Source organism: Bombina bombina, chromosome 1 (genome assembly GCF_027579735.1).
Source record: "Bombina bombina isolate aBomBom1 chromosome 1, aBomBom1.pri, whole genome shotgun sequence".
Lineage (NCBI taxonomy): Eukaryota > Metazoa > Chordata > Amphibia > Anura > Bombinatoridae > Bombina > Bombina bombina.
Window position 1 is genome coordinate 1076466503 of NC_069499.1, and position 20874 is coordinate 1076487376.

A 20874-nucleotide genomic window follows, 5' to 3' on the forward strand; every position below is an offset into this window, starting at 1 on the left:
GGCGGGATCTAATCAACAAAAAAATCATATAAGAGTGGTTAGTAAAAAACATCAATCTCCAATAACCCTTTACTTTGTTCTCCCATCATGAAATCAATATCCTTATTTCAGACACTCTTAGTCTGTATCTCCTGCTTGATGTTTGTTGCTGCTGACCTATTTATATGCACAAGGAGCCCCCTATTGTCATATAACCACATCAGATCTGAGCAATCAGTTAAGTGCCAGTTTAAAATCTCTGAATACTGTTAAATACAAGACACCTGGCAACCCTAATGTTTCTGTGTTGAATAATCCTTTCGCTTTACTCACAGTAGAAGCTAATTCACCAATAGGATTAGGCCTGCCGATAGACTGATAAACATCAAGCTTAATCTCATTAGTAATTGTTTCTACAGTGCTGGTGGAAGAGAAATTATTTCTATTTTTCTTAACAGAGGTGTGGAGGAGTATCCCTGGCAATTTATACCGCAGTGTAAGGTGTCCCTGGAGACCACTTAGAATGGATACTGCAGTATGCAGCCTATGATTCTTGTTAGTTTTAATGTAAAATGAAATAGGTTTTAAATAATGTTTTTCATGCAAGCAATATTCTAATATGCTTCTATACTTTATCATAGAAGAGTATTTTATTACAATATCTTCAATTTTGATTTGCAAATGAATGTTAATACTGTCATCAAAACACACATCAAAGAATAATACATTTTAATTGTATCAGGTTATTTAGCAAAAAATAGGGGTGGTATGGGTATCGCTTTTCATCTTTTGTTAACTTTACCTTCTCTTTTTTGTTTTATTTGGGGGTTGGGGTAGGTACATCATAGAGTACATTTATAAAATATATCTCTGTATTGTCTTATTTAACAACAAAGAGCAGAGTTTACAAACGTTCATTTCTAAAAGTACTATATTAGAGGTCAATGTGTTCTATTTCCCAAAATAAGCAACTTCTTCAAATGCTTCATTGTTTGGTAATTCTTTGTATATTCATTGGATTAAGTAGGTGTTTGTCAACATTTTAAACTTCTTGAATTACAGTTGAACAATATACATTTACAATCAGTGTTATCAAAAGAATAAAAAAACCTTGTAAATTGCCCTGTGCTTTCCTAGGTTACCTATAAAGCCTAACCAATTTAATTGGAGGAACAATAGATATAGATAAGAAATGTGAGAGTAGATTTCCTTTTCAATTATGGATTTTTTTAGCCATGAATGTTCCCTTTAATCTAGGTGTATTTTATTATTAAACGGATTAAACTTGTGAGTTAGGTCACCTAAAAGAGCTGTAGACATAAGCAAACATAACCAACAAAAGTAATTTTAAAGATATTTTTTAATTGTCATGAAAATTACAATAATTAGATTTTTTTTAACAATAAAACTTTTCAAAATGTGAGCTACCTTTGTGCACACTTTAGAATGCAGAGATTTATACAAAGAGATTTTTTTATTTTGACTCTTTTGTGACTATAACATTTTGGTGCAATTTAGTTATTGAATCTAGACCATCACATTTAGAGGTACAAAAAGTTGATCAGAAAGCTAAATATCAAGGTTACAGGGGCAATGGTGAGGGACCTCATCTTATATAACCTAAACTTACATTATTTGTTGTAATGCCCTTTCTCCTTGCTGTACCCCTCTTGTTGCTCTAAACTGAACACAAAATATGTCTAAAAGGCATTGCCTTGCAAATTCAGGGCAGCTAGCACCTCTCAGGATTGGGTGAACAATTGAAATGAATGGGCTGCCCAGTGTCCCCTAGAATTTACACTGGTGCTGTTATGTCCACAGATGGACACTGTTCCCTTTTCCTGTTCCAAAACAATATTCAAAACTTCCTTTACACTATTGTATATAAAATAAACACCAATCCATAGCTACATGTGTAGCTTAGATGTTTAGACCAGCTATTTTTCATATATTGAAATGTATGTATGTGTGTGTGCGTATATATATATATATATATATATATATATATACACTGCTCAAAAAAATAAAGGGAACACTAAAATAACACATCCTAGATCTGAATGAATAAAATATTCTAATTAAATACTTTGTTCTTTACATAGTTGAATGTGCTGACAACAAAATCACACAAAAATTAAAAAATGGAAATCAAAATTTTCAACCCATGGAGGTCTGGATTTGGAGTCACACTCAAAATTAAAGTGGAAAAACACACTACAGGCAGATCCAACTTTGATGTAATGTCCTTAAAACAAGTCAAAATGAGGCTCAGTAGTGTGTGTGGCCTCCACGTGCCTGTATGACCTCCCTACAACGCCTGTGCATGCTCCTGATGAGGTGGCGGATGGTCTCCTGAGGGATCTCCTCCCAGACCTGGACTAAAGCATCCACCAACTCCTGGACAGTCTGTGGTGCAAAGTGAAGTTGGTGGATGGAGCGAGACATGATGTCCCAGATGTGCTCAATTGGATTCAGGTCTGGGGAACGGGAGGGCCAGTCCATAGCATCAATGCCTTCGTCTTGCAGGAACTGCTGACACACTCCAGCCACATGAGGTCTAGCATTGTCTTGCATTAGGAGGAACCCAGGGCCAACCGCACCAGCATATGGTCTCACAAGGGGTCTGAGGATCTCATCTTGATACCTAATGGCAGTCAGGCTACCTCTGGCGAGCACATGGAGGGCTGTTCGGCCCCTCAAAGAAATGCCACCCCACACCATTACTGACCCACTGCCAAACTGGCCATGCTGGAGGATGTTGCAGGCAGCAGAACGTTCTCCACGGCGTCTCCAGACTGTCACGTCTGTCAAATGTGCTCAGTGTGCCCCTGCTTTCATCTGTGAAGAGCACAGGGCACCAGTGGCGAATTTGCCAATCTTGGTGTTCTCTGGCAAATGTCAAACGTCCTGCACGGTGTTGGACTGTAAGCACAACCCCCACCTGTTGACGTTGGGTCCTCATACCACCCTCATGGAGTCTGTTTCTGACCGTTTGAGCAGACACATGCACATTTGTGGCCTGCTGGAGGTCATTTTGCAGGGCTCTAGCAGTGCTCCGCCTGTTCCTCCTTGCACAAAGGCGGAGGTAGCGGTCCTGCTGCTGGGTTGTTGCCCTCCTACGGCCTCCTCCACGTCTCCTGATGTATTGGCCTGTCTCCTGGTAGCGCCTCCATGCTCTGGACACTACGCTGACAGACACAGCAATCCTTCTTGCCACAGCTCGCACTGATGTGCCATCCTGGATGAGCTGCACTACCTGAGCCACTTGTGTGGGTTGTAGACTCCGTCTCATGCTACCACTAGAGTGCAAGCACCACCAGCATTCAAAAGTGACCATAACATCAGCCAGAAAGCATAGGAACTGAGAAGTGGTCTGTGGTCACCACCTGCAGAACCACTCCTTTATTGGGGGTGTCTTGCTAATTGCCTATAATTTCCACCTGTTGTCTATCCCATTTGCACAACAGCATGTGAAATTGATTGTCACTCAGTGTTGCTTCCTAAGTGGACAGTTTGATTTCACAGAAGTGTGATTGACTTGGAGATACATTGTGTTGTTTAAGTGTTCCCTTTATTTTTTTGAGCAGTGTATATATATATACAGTAGATAGATAGATAGATAGATAGATAGATAGATAGATAGATAGATAGATAGACAGACAGATAGATACAGAAACATGGCTGAAAGTATTGGTACACTTCCACTTTTTTTTAGGAAAACAATATTCTATAAACTTAGTAAAAATTGACAAAATATTTGGTATTCACCATTTTTTATTTTAAATGTAATAGAACAGAAACTTTGGTTTAAGACTTCACATATTACTTTAAACAGTAAAACAAATGAGAATGGCACAGACAAAAATATTGATACTCTTAATCTAATATTTCGTAGCACAGCATTTGAAGACAATAACTGCAAGCAAGTGCTTACTGTTGCTCAGAATAAGATTTCTACACTTTTTGACAAGGATTTTCACCCACTGTTCTTGAGCAAACTGCACCACTTCTTTCAGGTTTGATGGGTGCCTTTTCCCATCTGCGAATTTCAGCTCTTTCCAGAGATGTTCAATGGGATTAAGATCTGGACTCACAGAAGGTCAATTCAGAATGGTCCAATGTTTTCTTCTCATCCATTCTTGGGTGCTTTTTGAGGTATGTTTCAGGTCATTATCCTGCAAAGGACCAATGGCCTGCAACTGAGACACAGCTTTCTGAAACTGACAGAATGCCTTGATAATCTTCTGATTTAATTATACCCTGCACAGATTCTGGGTACCCAGTGTTTAACGGTAAGGATGGTATTCTTTTTTTTAAGGCTTTTTTGTTTCCCTCTTAAAATCTAAGGGTTCTAAAACTTTAAAAATGCAAAGGTACCAATACTTTCAGCAGCATCTGTAAATAAGAAAAATTGATAATAGGAGTAAATTAGAAAGTTGTTTCAAAATGCATGCTCTATCTGAATCACAAAAGAAAAAATTTGGGTTCAGTGTCCCTTTAATAAAAGAGAAACATCGCTGTGAAGCTAAAAAGTGGATTATTTTGAAAAAAGAGAGTACAAGCATTATCTCTTCAATTAAAAAAGACAGATCTGGTAACAGTATTGTGCAATAACGCATTGAGAATAAGGCATACTGTCAGAATCCTTAAGCCTTACTCATGCTGTCTGTGCCACTGCTAAATCAGTACATGGTGAATATTGCCTAACTTATACTGTAACTCCCTAGAAAAGGGAGTTGTTTTCTCTAGTCCTAAGCCTCGTTATCTTCACAATAAAGCCATTTATGGTAGTTATGGGTGTAGAAAGTATTTGTGTTCAGTGAAGTGATTATTACAAATGTTATTTGATGAGTTGGTGATGGTGTCCATATGGGAATATGAATGAATAAGACTTTCTTACCAATACCACCATTCTGCTAGATTCAATTTGCAATCAAATAAATCTCCAGTAGAAAAAAAAAAAGTATCTCCAAATACAAATACCTGTAAAGCAGATTAAAATGTCAAAGAGGTTACAGATACTTACTGAAGAGGTTCTTAGTGAATCTAATCAGTGCCTTAACTTCTCCATCTCTCCTTCTTTTATTTTTTTACGTTTTTTTCTCTCCTCTCGTGGTGGAGCCCCAACCACAATATTTATTTCTGTTATATACAATACTTACAGCATTTCTGTTATATAGTAATAAAATATCTGTGTTTTCTTTTCAAGCATTAATTTAAATGTTTTTGTCATTGACCTATTTTAAATTGATTTGTGTATCATCTGAATTTAATTCTAGAAAGTTTGAGCAATATAGTACAAAAATGTATTTAGATTAATGCATGTGTAACTAGCTATATTTTGCAAATAGGTTTATTTTTCTGCCACTGTATATTCTGTGATATAATTAGACTCCTAATATTTTAAAATAACTGCTGATGTTAATGTATAAAGCAAGTATATTTTGTATAATGTAATAAATAAATACAGACAGACAGAGAGACAAACATAGATAATGAACTGTCCAAAATACAATTTAAAATACTTTTTTTTAATTCTTCCCACCTGGCATTGTGTGTATTTGCCCGTAATGGGAAAAGCTGAATTATACTATTTTGTAATTGTATCTATATACAGTACTGTGGGGATTACTTTGTAGGTTTCTCAATTTGACATGTTATGTTCTATTATTAATAACTATTATTTTTACTTGAATGGGGTCCATATTTTTTTCTCTTTAACCTAAATGTCAATACAATAGCTAAAGGACTCCACCTTTATTTAAAGGGACACTGAACCCAATTTTTTTTTTCTTTCGTGATTCAGATAAAGCATGTAATTTTAAGCAACTTTCTAATTTACTCCTATTACCAATTTTTCTTCTTTCTCTTGCTATCTTTATTATATTATATTATTCAAAAAGAAGGCATCTAAAGCTCTCTCAGGACTCTGGAAAGCACTTTTTTATTGGTGTATGAATTTATCCACCAATCAGCAAGAACAACCCAGGTTGTTCACCAAGAATGGGACGGCATCTAAACTTACATTCTTGCATTTCAAATAAAGATACCAAGAGAATAAAGAAAATTTGATAATATTTAAGTAAATTAGAAAGTTGCTTAAAATGTCATGCTCTATCTGAATCATGAAAGAAAAAAAAATTGGGTTCAGTGTCCCTTTAAAGGGACAGTCAACACAAAAATAGTTTTAACATATATCTATAAAGTTGCCCTAGATCGTTTTTTCCAAATATATGCCAGTTTTTAACGACAATCCGTTTTCAAGTTAAATCACTTACTTTTCACCCAGCTGCTGTTTTAAAATGCCTTTTTCGTCATCCGTGACATCATTAAAATCCTGTGTTCCCAGTAATTGTTCTAAGTTACTCGTAACCGTTTTTTCGCACATGCACAATGCGCCTATTGTACTCGGGCCACGTTTCACAATAATATAAAAGTTTTCTACTCATTTAGGATTCAACTTTAAAGTGTTGGGAGATCATAAATGGAAACAGGTCATCAGTTTGCAATTGACACAGTGATACCCTGCAGGGAAGGGACTCATGTGGCTTACTGTGTACAGGACACTACTCACTGGCACTGTAATATGTCATATTCCCCACACAGTACAATTAAGCAAAAATCAAATCCAATCTTGTAAGTTCACAATGCCAATAGTACAGAAGACTTTTAGGCAAACCTATTGCAACCCCAGACCACTTACTCATCATACAAATGACATGCACTAGTTCAAAATATGATAAGTATTTTATAGCCATAGCATGACAGACCCTTAATGTTAACTATTTCTCTATAGATAATAAATGCCATTCCAGAGCGCTTAATGTTCATTTGCATATTATTAACTTATAAATATAGAAGCTCTATCAGTATTTAAAATATGTAGCATAACTGTATTGAATGTAAAGCCAGATATGGAGGTATCTATAAAAAAAAATACATGCTACGTTACTAATCTTATCTATGTAATGGTCATAGGGTAACCCTTAAAATGTCAGTGTGCTGCAACATTTTTTTTGCAGTGCTTTGCAGATTTCTCTGGAAGTCATCTGAAATGTAGTATTTATAACCTGTTTCTTCTATCAACCCCACTATGAAATAACAGAATACATTAAAAGGGGATGAACGAATTCTTTCATTGCTGCATCAAAAATAGAGTGAATTTTAGGTTCCCTACCTTGAATAAACCAACCTGTACATTTGCTACAAGTTTTATTTCTATGCTTTATTTTGATAAAAGAAAATGTTTGTCTTCCTATTGATTGAATGGTTAAAGGGCTCTGCAGAAACATCCGAACAAGGAATACCCCCCGCATTCTATGCTAAGTTTAGCTGCAGGAGCCACCTTTATCACTGCATACAAATGCAATGCGCAGCCAATGGATTCAGTGCTGATAATTCACAACTCTCCTTGATAATGTTCTTCACATTTTATTTAAAGAAAAAATAACAAGAAGGAAAAAAAAGAGGCTATCTAAGGCGTCACAATAAGAGATTTCCTTTTTGGGTCTCCCCATCCTACATCCTGTCTGCAGGGTATCACTGTGTCAATTGCAAACTGATGACCTGTTTCCATTTATGATCTCCCAACCTAAATAAGTAGACGACTTTTATATTATTGTGGGGAACGTGGCCCGAGTACAATAGGCGCATTGCGCATGCGCAAAAAAAATGGTTACGAGTAACTTAGAACAATTACAGGGAACACAGGATTTTAATGATGTCACGGGTTACGGAAAGGGGCGGAGCTACACGGACATTTTAAAACAACAGCCAGGGGAAAAGTAAGTGATTTAACTTGAAAATGGATTATCGTTAAAAACTGGCATATATTTGGAAAAAAACGATCTAGGGCAACTTTATAGATATATGTTAAAACTATTTTTGTGTTGACTGTCCCTTTAAGTGTGAACACATACAAATATTTAAAAATGTGGTGAGCTCAGTATGGGGACTGTGGTGCAGAGTTCTTACACTGTCTGCATTGTAGCATTTTCTCTCAGAACTCATTTTAGACCTTAGGTGCCTGCATTCAGTGGACTATTCTTAATCTACAGCTATCTATGTAATATGGATATCATAAATGTATAAGATTGGTTTTTGTATTGTTTGTATTTTGTTCTTTTCGTTAAATAAAGCTTAAAAAAATATGAAAAGACAAGAAGTGACATCATCTTGAGTGTAATATTGGTAAACAGAGAGCCTAATGATAGGTACACTGATAAAGGTCGTAAGCAGGGCGTCTTCAGCAGTAATACTGACCTAGCATTTGCTGTGTACATTGATCTTATCTAAAATCCTTGTACTTGCAAGTGTGATACAAATGTAAGTCTCTGGGTTTATGTTGAGATTTTATTATAGCAGACCTGTGATGACGTGTAAAAAAAAAGAAATATACAAACATTATTATTCTGTTTATTGACTGATTAAGTGAAAATAAATGTTTGCTATTTGCTTTCAACATTTCCTGTTGAATGGAACATGAAAACAGGACTGCACCCTGCTGTGGAACGTATGCAATTCCGAGTATTTGAGTGAAGAACTGCAAACCTTATCTTACATCAACACACCAGATAAAGTGCCTTGCAGTTTAAAGAACAGATTCCTTAAGTCTCTGAGCACTATTTTTATAGTTATCAGTCTTGTAACTATACATTGCGACACGATTTTTAACACATTCACTAGGGCAGGGGTAATCTAAGGGTTTTTATAATTTAAGGGTTTTATTCTTTCAATAATTAGCTTTGTATGTTAGGTTATGGAATATTATTACACATTTAATAGTAAATAAACTAATTCACATAGAACTGATGTACCTTCCAAATTTAAATTATTGAGGTTTGCCCATAATAAAAATAAAACAAATATCAATGTACAATATTGAAATTATTAATAGAAAAACTTCTACACCTGATAAAGCTGATGCTCTAAGACATATATACAATATATATATATATATATATATATATATATATATATATATATATAACTTCTGAACTCCCTTTACGTTGGTGAATTATACTGTGACATAAAACAAGGCACAAATGAGGAAGGAGAGGTAAAGTAGAAATTGTGTAATAATAGAGGAACAGAAAGGAGGGTCATAGAGGGAAACCAGGCAGAGAGCGAAAGAACAGGACACACCTTAGCTTAGAGTGCACAGAAAGCTGCAGCTAAATCATATGCCAAGAAAGCTGGAGTAATCAACAGGAGCAGAGGAATCTAGTCACGCTTATGTAATGTGTGCTCTGGCCTTCCCCTGGTATACCTGAGCATTGATAGTCCTTGAAGCAGGCGGCTTAGGGCTCACTGGGCATAGAGAGAACCCCCTACTCTTTTAAAGGGACATTGTACACAGAGATATGTTTCCTGCTTATGAAACAACAATATTTAAACATGGTTAAAAAAAAATACAGAATGTCACATAAAATTAAAAATGAAACTGACATAACAGTGTTAGATGTGTAATTCCTCTTAATGCTCTGTTGGTGGAGTGACACACACTTCTGGGAGCTTGACAATGTTGGTTTATGCATAGATATCAGTGACATTTACATCTTTTACGTTGGATCTATTAAAGAACAAATGTAATTAAAGGGATAATCTGCCTCCTCACTCCACAGATATAAGCCACTATTTAGGAAGCCATTAGTAACTTGAGTTCCTATGAAGGGAAAAGCCACACCACTTCCCATGTCTGGCAAGTTCATCATAAAAAAGCCTGATCACATTCATGCAAGCTGAACAAGAAGGCATGGATTGTGAGATAGATTTAAAGCAACAATTGGGGCAAATATTTAAATTTAACATATCTTTAACCCAAATGAAACCCTCTCTCTCTCACACTTGTGCAGACAATGGAGCAGAGCACATTGAGTAGGACTTTACCTCCACTGCTTGCCACCATTCAGGTATGATCAGCAGATATACATATCAAGTAAACACAGTAAAAAGTGCTTTCAGAACAGTGTCCTAAAAATGGCTGATTTAGCCGAACTACCACAATGGACCCCAACTTAAATAAATCTGTGGCCAATAAATGTAGTGTGGCAACTATTTATTATTCCAGTGATGGTCTGTGCCACTCTTCTCACTCTAGACATCTGGTTGCTTCGGAAACCCTTAACCCCTTCACTACCGAGATATTCAGAGAAGAACTTATCCAAAATAGCAGAGAATTTTTTAGCATTTTTTATTTCACTCCATTTAAACCTTGTTTTTTATTTACCTTTTAAAACTATGGCCTAGATTTAGAGTTCGGCGGTAAAAGGGCTGTTAACGCTCCGCGGGCTTTTTTCTGGCCGCACCATAAATTTAACTCTGGTATCGAGAGTTAAAACAAATGCTGCGTTAGGCTCCAAAAAAGGAGCGTAGGGCATTTTTACCGCAAATGCAACTCTCGATACCAGAGTTGCTTATGGACGCGGCCGGCCTCAAAAACGTGCTCGTGCACGATTCTCCCATAGGAAACAATGGGGCTGTTTGAGCTGAAAAAAAACCTAACACCTGCAAAAAAGCAGCGTTCAGCTCCTAACGCAGCCCCATTGTTTCCTATGGGGAAACACTTCCTACGTCTGCACCTAACACCCTAACATGTACCCCGAGTCTAAACACCCCTAACCTTACACTTATTAACCCCTAATCTGCCGCCCCCGCTATCGCTGACCCCTGCATTACAGTTTTAACCCCTAATCTTCCGCTCCGTAAACCGCCGCAACCTACGTTATCCCTATGTACCCCTAATCTGCTGCCCTAACATCGCCGACCCCTATGTTATATTTATTAACCCCTAATCTGCCCCCCACAACGTCGCCGACACCTGCCTACACTTATTAACCCCTAATCTGCCGAGCGGACCTGAGCGCTACTATAATAAAGTTATTAACCCCTAATCCGTCTCACTAACCCTATCATAAATAGTATTAACCCCTAATCTGCCCTCCCTAACATCGCCGACACCTACCTTCAATTATTAACCCCTAATCTTCCGATCGGAGCTCACCGCTATTCTAATAAATGTATTAACCCCTAAAGCTAAGTCTAACCCTAACACTAACACCCCCCTAACTTAAATATAATTTTAATCTAACGAAATAAATTAACTCTTATTAAATAAATTAATCCTATTTAAAGCTAAATACTTACCTGTAAAATAAATCCTAATATAGCTACAATATAAATTATAATTATATTATAGCTATTTTAGGATTAATATTTATTTTACAGGCAACTTTGTAATTATTTTAACCAGGTACAATAGCTATTAAATAGTTAAGAACTATTTAATAGTTACCTAGTTAAAATAATAACAAATTTACCTGTAAAATAAATCCTAACCTAAGATATAATTAAACCTAACACTACCCTATCAATAAAATAATTAAATAAACTACCTACAATTAACCTAACACTACACTATCAATAAATAAATTAAACACAATTGCTACAAATAAATACAATTAAATAAACTAGCTAAAGTACAAAAAATAAAAAAGAACTAAGTTACAGAAAATAAAAAAATATTTACAAACATAAGAAAAATATTACAACAATTTTAAACTAATTACACCTACTCTAAGCCCCCTAATAAAATAACAAAGCCCCCCAAAATAATAAATTCCCTACCCTATTCTAAATTAAAAAAGTTACAAGCTCTTTTACCTTACCAGCCCTGAACAGGGCCCTTTGCGGGGCATGCCCCAAGAAGTTCAGCTCTTTTGCCTGTAAAAGAAAACATACAATACCCCCCCCCCAACATTACAACCCACCACCCACATACCCCTAATCTAACCCAAACCACCCTTAAATAAACCTAACACTAAGCCCCTGAAGATCTTCCTACCTTGTCTTCACCATACCAGGTTCACCGATCCGTCCTGGCTCCGATATCTTCATCCAACCCAAGCGGGGGCTAGACATCCACTGAAGAAGTCCAGAAGAGGGTCCAAAGTCTTCCTCCTATCCGGCAAGAAGAGGACATCCGGACCGGCAAACATCTTCTCCAAGCGGCATCTTCTATCTTCTTCCATCCGGTGCGGAGCGGGTCCATCTTGAAGCAGGCGACGCGGATCCATCCTCTTCTTCCGATGTCTCCCGACGAATGACGGTTCCTTTAAGGGACGTCATCCAAGATGGCGTCCCTCGAATTCCGATTGGCTGATAGGATTCTATCAGCCAATCGGAATTAAGGTAGGAATTTTCTGATTGGCTGATGGAATCAGCCAATCAGAATCAAGTTCAATCCGATTGGCTGATCCAATCAGCCAATCAGATTGAGCTCGCATTCTATTGGCTGTTCCGATCAGCCAATAGAATGCGAGCTCAATCTGATTGGCTGATTGGATCGGCCAATCGGATTGAACTAGATTCTGATTGGCTGATTCCATCAGCCAATCAGAAAATTCCTACCTTAATTCCGATTGGCTGATAGAATCCTATCAGCCAATCGGAATTCGAGGGACGCCATCTTGGATGACGTCCCTTAAAGGAACCGTCATTCGTCGGGAGACATCGGAAGAAGAGGATGGATCCGCGTCGCCTGCTTCAAGATGGACCCGCTCCGCACCGGATGGAAGAAGATAGAAGATGCCGCTTGGAGAAGATGTTTGCCGGTCCGGATGTCCTCTTCTTGCCGGATAGGAGGAAGACTTTGGACCCTCTTCTGGACTTCTTCAGTGGATGTCTAGCCCCCGCTTGGGTTGGATGAAGATATCGGAGCCAGGACGGATCGGTGAACCTGGTATGGTGAAGACAAGGTAGGAAGATCTTCAGGGGCTTAGTGTTAGGTTTATTTAAGGGTGGTTTGGGTTAGATTAGGGGTATGTGGGTGGTGGGTTGTAATGTTGGGGGGGGGGGTATTGTATGTTTTCTTTTACAGGCAAAAGAGCTGAACTTCTTGGGGCATGCCCCGCAAAGGGCCCTGTTCAGGGCTGGTAAGGTAAAAGAGCTTGTAACTTTTTTAATTTAGAATAGGGTAGGGAATTTATTATTTTGGGGGGCTTTGTTATTTTATTAGGGGGCTTAGAGTAGGTGTAATTAGTTTAAAATTGTTGTAATATTTTTCTTATGTTTGTAAATATTTTTTTATTTTCTGTAACTTAGTTCTTTTTTATTTTTTGTACTTTAGCTAGTTTATTTAATTGTATTTATTTGTAGCAATTGTGTTTAATTTATTTATTGATAGTGTAGTGTTAGGTTAATTGTAGGTAATTGTAGGTAGTTTATTTAATTATTTTATTGATAGGGTAGTGTTAGGTTTAATTATATCTTAGGTTAGGATTTATTTTACAGGTAAATTTGTTATTATTTTAACTAGGTAACTATTAAATAGTTCTTAACTATTTAATAGCTATTGTACCTAGTTAAAATAAATACCAAGTTGCCTGTAAAATAAATATTAATCCTAAAATAGCTATAATATAATTATAATTTATATTGTAGCTATATTAGGATTTATTTTACAGGTAAGTATTTAGCTTTAAATAGGATTAATTTATTTAATAAGAGTTAATTTATTTCGTTAGATTAAAATTATATTTAAGTTAGGGGGGTGTTAGTGTTAGGGTTAGACTTAGCTTTAGGGGTTAATACATTTATTAGAATAGCGGTGAGCTCCGATCGGAAGATTAGGGGTTAATAATTGAAGGTAGGTGTCGGCGATGTTAGGGAGGGCAGATTAGGGGTTAATACTATTTATGATAGGGTTAGTGAGGCGGGTTAGGGGTTAATAACTTTATTATAGTAGCGGTGCGGTCCGCTCGGCAGATTAGGGGTTAATAAGTGTAGGCAGGTGTCGGCGACGTTGAGGGGGGCAGATTAGGGGATAATAAATATAATATAGGGGTCGGTGGTGTTAGGGGTAGCAGATTAGGGGTACATAGGGATAACGTAGGTGGCGGCGCTTTGCGGTCGGAAGATTAGGGGTTAATTATTTTAAGTAGCTGGCGGCGATGTTGTGGGGGGCAGATTAGGGGTTAATAAATGTAATATAGGGGTCGGCGGGGTTAGGGGCAGCAGATTAGGGGTACATAAGTATAACGTAGGTGGCGGTCGGAAGATTAGGGGTTAAAATTTTTAATCGAGTGGCGGCGATGTGGGGGGAGCTCGGTTTAGGGGTACATAGGTAGTTTATGGGTGTTAGTGTACTTTAGGGTACAGTAGTTAAGAGCTTTATAAACCGGCGTTAGCCAGAAAGCTCTTAACTCCTGCTATTTTCAGGCGGCTGGAATCTTGTCGTTAGAGCTCTAACGCTCACTGCAGAAACGACTCTAAATACCAGCGTTAGAAAGATCCCATTGAAAAGATAGGCTACGCAAATGGCGTAGGGGGATCTGCGGTATGGAAAAGTCGCGGCTGAAAAGTGAGCGTTAGACCCTTTAATCACTGACTCCAAATACCAGCGGGCGCCCAAAACCAGCGTTAGGAGCCTCTAACGCTGGTTTTGATGGCTACCGCCGAACTCTAAATCTAGGCCTATATATTTATAGGTATTGATCTAGACTCATTTTGGTATATTTCATGCCACCATTTCACTGCCAAATGTATTTACATACCGCTTGTGCAATTATAGCACAAATAATTGTAAAAGCTTCTCTGGATCACCTTTGTTAAGAAATAGCAGACACATATGGATTTGCCATTGCTTTTTGGAAATTAAAATGCCACTAATTTCAGCTGCGCACTTTTATTATTCTTGGTAGTGAAGGGGTTTATTGGGTAGCTTGTAAGGTTAATTTGTAGCTTTAGTGTAGAGATTACCCTCCCACCTGACACTTCCCACCCCCCTGATCCCTACTGGATCCCTCCCAAACAGCTTTCATCCCATTCCCTCCCCCCTCCACTGTTGGGCTACCCAACCGCTTCTCTGATTCCCTCCCACACCTCCCGCTGGCACCAGCAAATGATTGTTACAGACAGTGACACCAGTGGCGTAACGTGGTTTGTCAGCGCCCAGGGCAAGGCAAGAATTGCACCCACTAACCCATTAGCACTGACTGAGTCTCTTCCACCAGTACAGTAAGGATTGGCAAATTTGCTTTCAATCTAGGAGCCAGCTCAACAACTTAGGAGAAAGGTTTTTGTTTTAAAACAAAGAAAGCTTTATTTTTAACAACAAAAATATATACTTTATATAGAATTGTAAACTCTACATTCATCCTTAAAAATTAGGACTCAATATGGTTGCAGGCGGCCATTACTTTATTATATACATTAAAGGGCCATAATACCCAAATGTTTAAACACTTGAAAGTGATGCAGCATAGCTGTAAAAAGCTGACTAGAAAATATCTCCTGAACAACTCTATGTAAAAAAGAAAGATATTTTACCTCAAAAGTTCCTCAGTAGCCACCTCCCATTGTAAAGGATTTCTAAGCAGCATTTTAGTGTATCTGTCCTGGGACAGCTTAGGGGATGAGCCTTGTGCACTCTCATATTATTTCCCTATTCAGCTTACTATGAAATTTCATGAGAGTTAAGTCAAATCTCATGAGATCACAGTAAAAGAGTTCATGACCTCAGCACTGCTGATGCTGATTGGCTGCTGTTCATTTCTTCATTATTATTTTTTTATCTGCAGCTGGGAACAGCTGAGTATAACTTTTTATACAGAACTTACTCTGCTGAGCTGAGGAAATTGTGAGGTAAAATATCTTCCTTTTTTACATAGAGATGCTCAGGGGATATTTTCCTGTCAGCTTTTTACAGATATACTGCATCAGTTTCAAGTGATTTAGCATATGAGTATTATGTCCCTTTAAGTAAGTACATTATAGAACTTAACAATTACATTTTTTTTGGTTCAATATTTAAACATGGGATTTCATTTTTAAAATACATCTGAGCCAGCATGCCAGAGTGTGAGAGTGATCTATGCTGCTTTAAAGGGAAAGCCAGTTATTTTATTTCAAATTCATTTTTAACCTGGGTAAAACATACAAGATGTAGATCATCTACATCTTGTATGCTTTTACCCAGGCTAAAAATGAATTTGAAATAAAATAACCGGCTTTCACTTCTCTACATCTTGTATGTTTTATTTTACCCAGGTTAAATAAGAATTTGAAATAAAATAACCGGCTTTCACTTTAAAGCAGCATAGATCAGTCCCACACTCTGGCATGCTGGCTCCTTCAGACTCTGAGGCCTAGCAATCAACGTGTCTACTTACCTGCCATTGCCGGCCCCAATACGCCTGCCTAAGCTCGCCTCACATCGCCGCCGCAGACCTGAATATGCTCGCCAAAGTTTTCAATAAAGCTGTCAAAAAGCCACGCACCAAGTACGGGGCGATGAGCAGCGGACTGTGATAGTTATCACTCATCCGATCTCGCTGCTCTTCGGCTTTTTCCCAGCTTTATTGATACCCCTGTCACTAAGCACCCACACTAAACTACACTGTTCTACCCCCTATACCGGCGCCCCCGGAGCCCCCCGCAACTAAATAAAGTTATTAACCCCTAAACCGCCGCTCCTAGACCCCGCCGCAACTATAATAAATGTATTAACCCCTAAACCGCCGCTCCCGGAGCCCTCCGCCACCTATATTATACCTAGTAACCCCTATCCTGCCCCCCCATACCGCCGCAACCTATAATAAATTTATTAACCCCTATCCTGCAGATCCCGGACCCTGCCGCAACTAAATACATTGTTTAACCCCTAAACCGCCGGTCCCGGACCCTGCCGCCACCTATGTTAAACTTATTAACACCTAATCTGCCCCCCCTACACCGTCGCCACCTATAATAAATTTATTAACCCCTATCCTGCCCCCCCTACACCGCCGCCACTTATCATAAATTTATTAACCCCTATCCTGCCCCCCCTACACCGCCGCAGCTATAATAAATATGTTAACCCCTAAACCTAAGTCTAACCCTAACCCTAACACCCACCTAACTTAAATATTAATTAAATACATCTAAATATTATAACTCTTATTAACTAAATTAATCCTATTTAAAACTAAATACTTACCTTTAAAATAAACCCTAATATAGCTACAATATAAATAATAATTATATTGTATCTATCTTAGGATTTATTTTTATTTTACAGGCAAATTTCAATTTATTTTAACTAGGTACAATAGCTATTAAATAGTTAATAACTATTTAATAGCTACCTAGCTAAAATAAAGAGAAATTTACCTGAAAAATAAAAAATTACCTAAGTTACAATTACAACTAACACTACACTATCATTAAATAAATTATTCCTATTTAAAACTAAATACTTACCTGTAAAATAAACCCTAAGATAGCTACAATGTAATTAATAATTACATTGTAGCTATTTTAGGATTTATATTTATTTTACAGGTAACTTTGTATTTCTTTTAGCTAGTTAGAATAGTTATTAAATAGTTATTAACTATTTAATATCTACCTAGCTAAAAGAAATACAAAATTACCTGTAAAATAAATCCTAACCTAAGTTACAATTAAACCTAACACTACACTATCATTAAATAAATTAAATTAATTAACTACAAATACCTACAATTAAATACAATTAAATAAACTAACTAAAGTACAAAAAATAAAAAACTAAGTTACAAAAAATAAAAAAAAAATAAGTTACAAACATTTAAAAAATATTACAACAATTTTAAGCTACTTACACCTAATCTAAGCCCCCTAATAAAATAACAAAGCCCCCAAAATAAAAAAATTCCCTACCCTATTCTACATTAAAAAGTTAACAGCTCTATTACCTTACCAGCCCTTAAAAGAGCCTTTGCGGGGCATGCCCCAAAGAAATCAGCTCTTTTGCCTGTAAAAAAAATTACAACCCCCCCAACATTAAAACCCACCACCCACAAACCCCTACTCTAACCCAAACCCCCTTAAATAAACCTAACACTACCCCCCTGAAGATCATCCTACCTTTAGCCGTCTTCAGCCAGCCGACCACCGATGGAACAGAAGAGGACATCCGCAGCGGCCGAAGTCATCATCCAAGGGGCGCTGAAGAAGTCTTCCATCCGATTGAAGTCATCATCCAAGGGGCGCTTAAGAGGTCTTCCATCCGATTGAAGTCTTCATTCAGGCGGTGTCTTCAATCTTCATCCATCCGGAGCGGATCCATCTTCAGACGAGCCAACGCGGAGCCATCTTCTTCTACCGACGACTTCCCGACGAATGACGGTTCCTTTAAGTGACGTCATCCAAGATGGCGTCCCTCGAATTCCGATTGGCTGATAGGATTCTATCAGCCAATCGGAATTAAGGTAGGAAAAATCAGCCAATCAGATTGAGCTTGCATTCTATTGGCTGATCGGAACAGCCAATAGAATGCGAGCTCAATCTGATTGGCTGATTCAATCAGCCAATCAGATTTTTCTTACCTTAATTCCGATTGGCTGATAGAATCCTATCAGCCAATCGGAATTCGAGGGACGCCATCTTGGATGACGTCACTTAAAGGAACCATCATTCGTCAGGAAGTCGTTGGTGGAAGAAGATGGTTTCGCGTCGGCTCGTCTGAAGATGGCTCCGCTCCAGATGGATGAATATTGAAGACGCCGCCTGGATGAAGACTTCAATCGGATGGAAGACCTCTTCAGCGCCCCTTGGATGATGACTTCAATCGGATGGAAGACTTCTTCAGCGCCCCTTGGATGATGACTTCGGCCACTGCGGATGTCCTCTTCTGTTCCATCGGTGGTCGGCTGGCTGAAGAAGGCTAAAGGTAGGATGATCTTCAGGGGGGTAGTGTTAGGTTTATTTAAGGGGGGTTTGGGTCAGAGTAGGGGTGTGTGTGTGGTGGGTTTTAATGTTGGGGGGGTTGTAAAAAATTTTTACAGGCAAAAGAGCTGATTTCTTTGGGGCATGCCCCGCAAAAGGCCCTTTTAAGGGCTGGTAAGGTAATAGAGCTGTTAACTTTTTAATGTAGAAACAGGTATCGCAACAGTGTAGTAATGATATGGAAGAGAGATATGCAGGTAAAAACGTAATTTAATACATGTTACAAAGCGTACATACAAAATTTTGTATGTACGCTTTGTAACATGTATTAAATTACGTTTTTACCTGCATATCTCTCTTCCATATCATTACTACACTGTTGCGATACCTGTTTCTGTTTGTGACTTTGCCTAAATAGGGGTATGGAGAGCCCCCAGCAACAGTGTTAGTATTAGCAGCCAGACCGGAATTACACTGATATTCTGTGAGGCCCTGGATTAAAGCCCTGTATGCATACTAATGCCCGGTGGATACATGTTTGCTCTGAATACCTGCAAAACGATACAAGGAATCAATACCGCACCGAGAGGGTTACAATCGGGTGAGTCCTCTTTTTTGATCTACTTCACTTGGATATTTTACAGAGTGTAGGTGACATCCGCATTAGTGGGACTCTTGGACAGAGTCGGTTTCACCTCTGAACTTTCATTCTACATATATTTACAGCATTAAGACTGAGCAGTCTATTTCTTTTTAAATGAACTTTTTAATGTAGAATAGGGTAGGGCATTTTTTTATTTTGGGGGGCTTTGTTATTATTTTTTTTTCAAAATATTTTTATTAAGAGTCCATGATACAGATAGATCAACAAAACATGAAAACCACAATGGTAATAATCACATAGTCAATCTTACAAAAAAAAATACAGTGTGCGAATAGTGCATCTTGGAATCTTGTTTTAAACTTTTACTTAACTGAAGAAAACCTAATATGCCTATGCAAACATTAGTAATACCATCTCAATGCTCAGCCTGTGGTGTGCTCGTGTCTACCTGGAAACATCTTTCATGGATGGCGCTCAAACATGGATAAAGTCTATCAGGGCATTATATAAAGATAACTCGAGACATTGTCAAGCGGCCTGTTTTAGGGCTTGTTGGATTTAATATAATTTTCCCAAGTTAATTGAAGCTCTATAAATTGATACCTCTTACCTGTTAAGAAGGAACCATATTCTTCCAGTTCTATCAAGTCTGAGACCTTATTGTGCCAGTTGGCCACTGAGGGGACATCGGGAGACCTCCAATTTAGTGCAATTAAAACCTTTAAGCTGTTTCTCATAATTTTTAACAGGGGGGTAAAGTGGGACTGCGGTAGTTTAATAGATTTGTTTAACAGCCAGACTAGGGGGTCCAGCGGAAGGCAAAATTGAAAAATTTGTTCTATCTCTGAGATCACAGAACGCCATAGCCAGTGAATCCGGGAGCACCACCACCACATATGACTCATTCCGCTACCGAAGTGTCCACACCTCCAACAGCGGTTATTGGACCGCGGAAAGAGTTTGTGGATTCTCCTGGGGGTCAGGTACCAGCCGTGTAAAATCTTATAGTTAATTTCTTTAATGGAGGCAGATATGGATGCAGATTTGATATTGTGAAAGATGTTAGTTGCTGACTGGGGTGTTATGATAACTCCTAGTTCCCTTTCCCACATTTCTATGGAGCGAGGCAGGTTACCTGGGGGTGGTTGGGTGATAATGTTGTAAATATGGGAGAGGCTGTGTCTAACCGGCGGGGAGAATGTGTATAGTTTCTCAATATTAGTAAGCGGTCGCAACATGTTCAAACGTTGTGGATGAGTTGTGAGATAATGGTGTACTCTTCTGTATGAAAACCAGTTATTGGCCCAGCTCTGACCGGAATCTAGCAATAGCTCCCGTGTCTTTATCTGTTCGTTATTAGTCAAAGACCACAGGGGGATATCATGACTCTTGTAGAGTGTCCCTGCATCACCCAATAGGGGTAACAGGGTGAACTCATTATTGTGAAGCAGTGACGTTAAAGGGCCCGGACAAGAGGAAACATATGGGTTTGTCTTATTAGTGGAATCCCACATTTTCAGAGTTTCTTGTGTGATCGGGTTTTTAATTAGTTTGAGTGAAGTTTGGAAGCCTGGGTTCCAGCACAAGGAGGGAAGATTAAA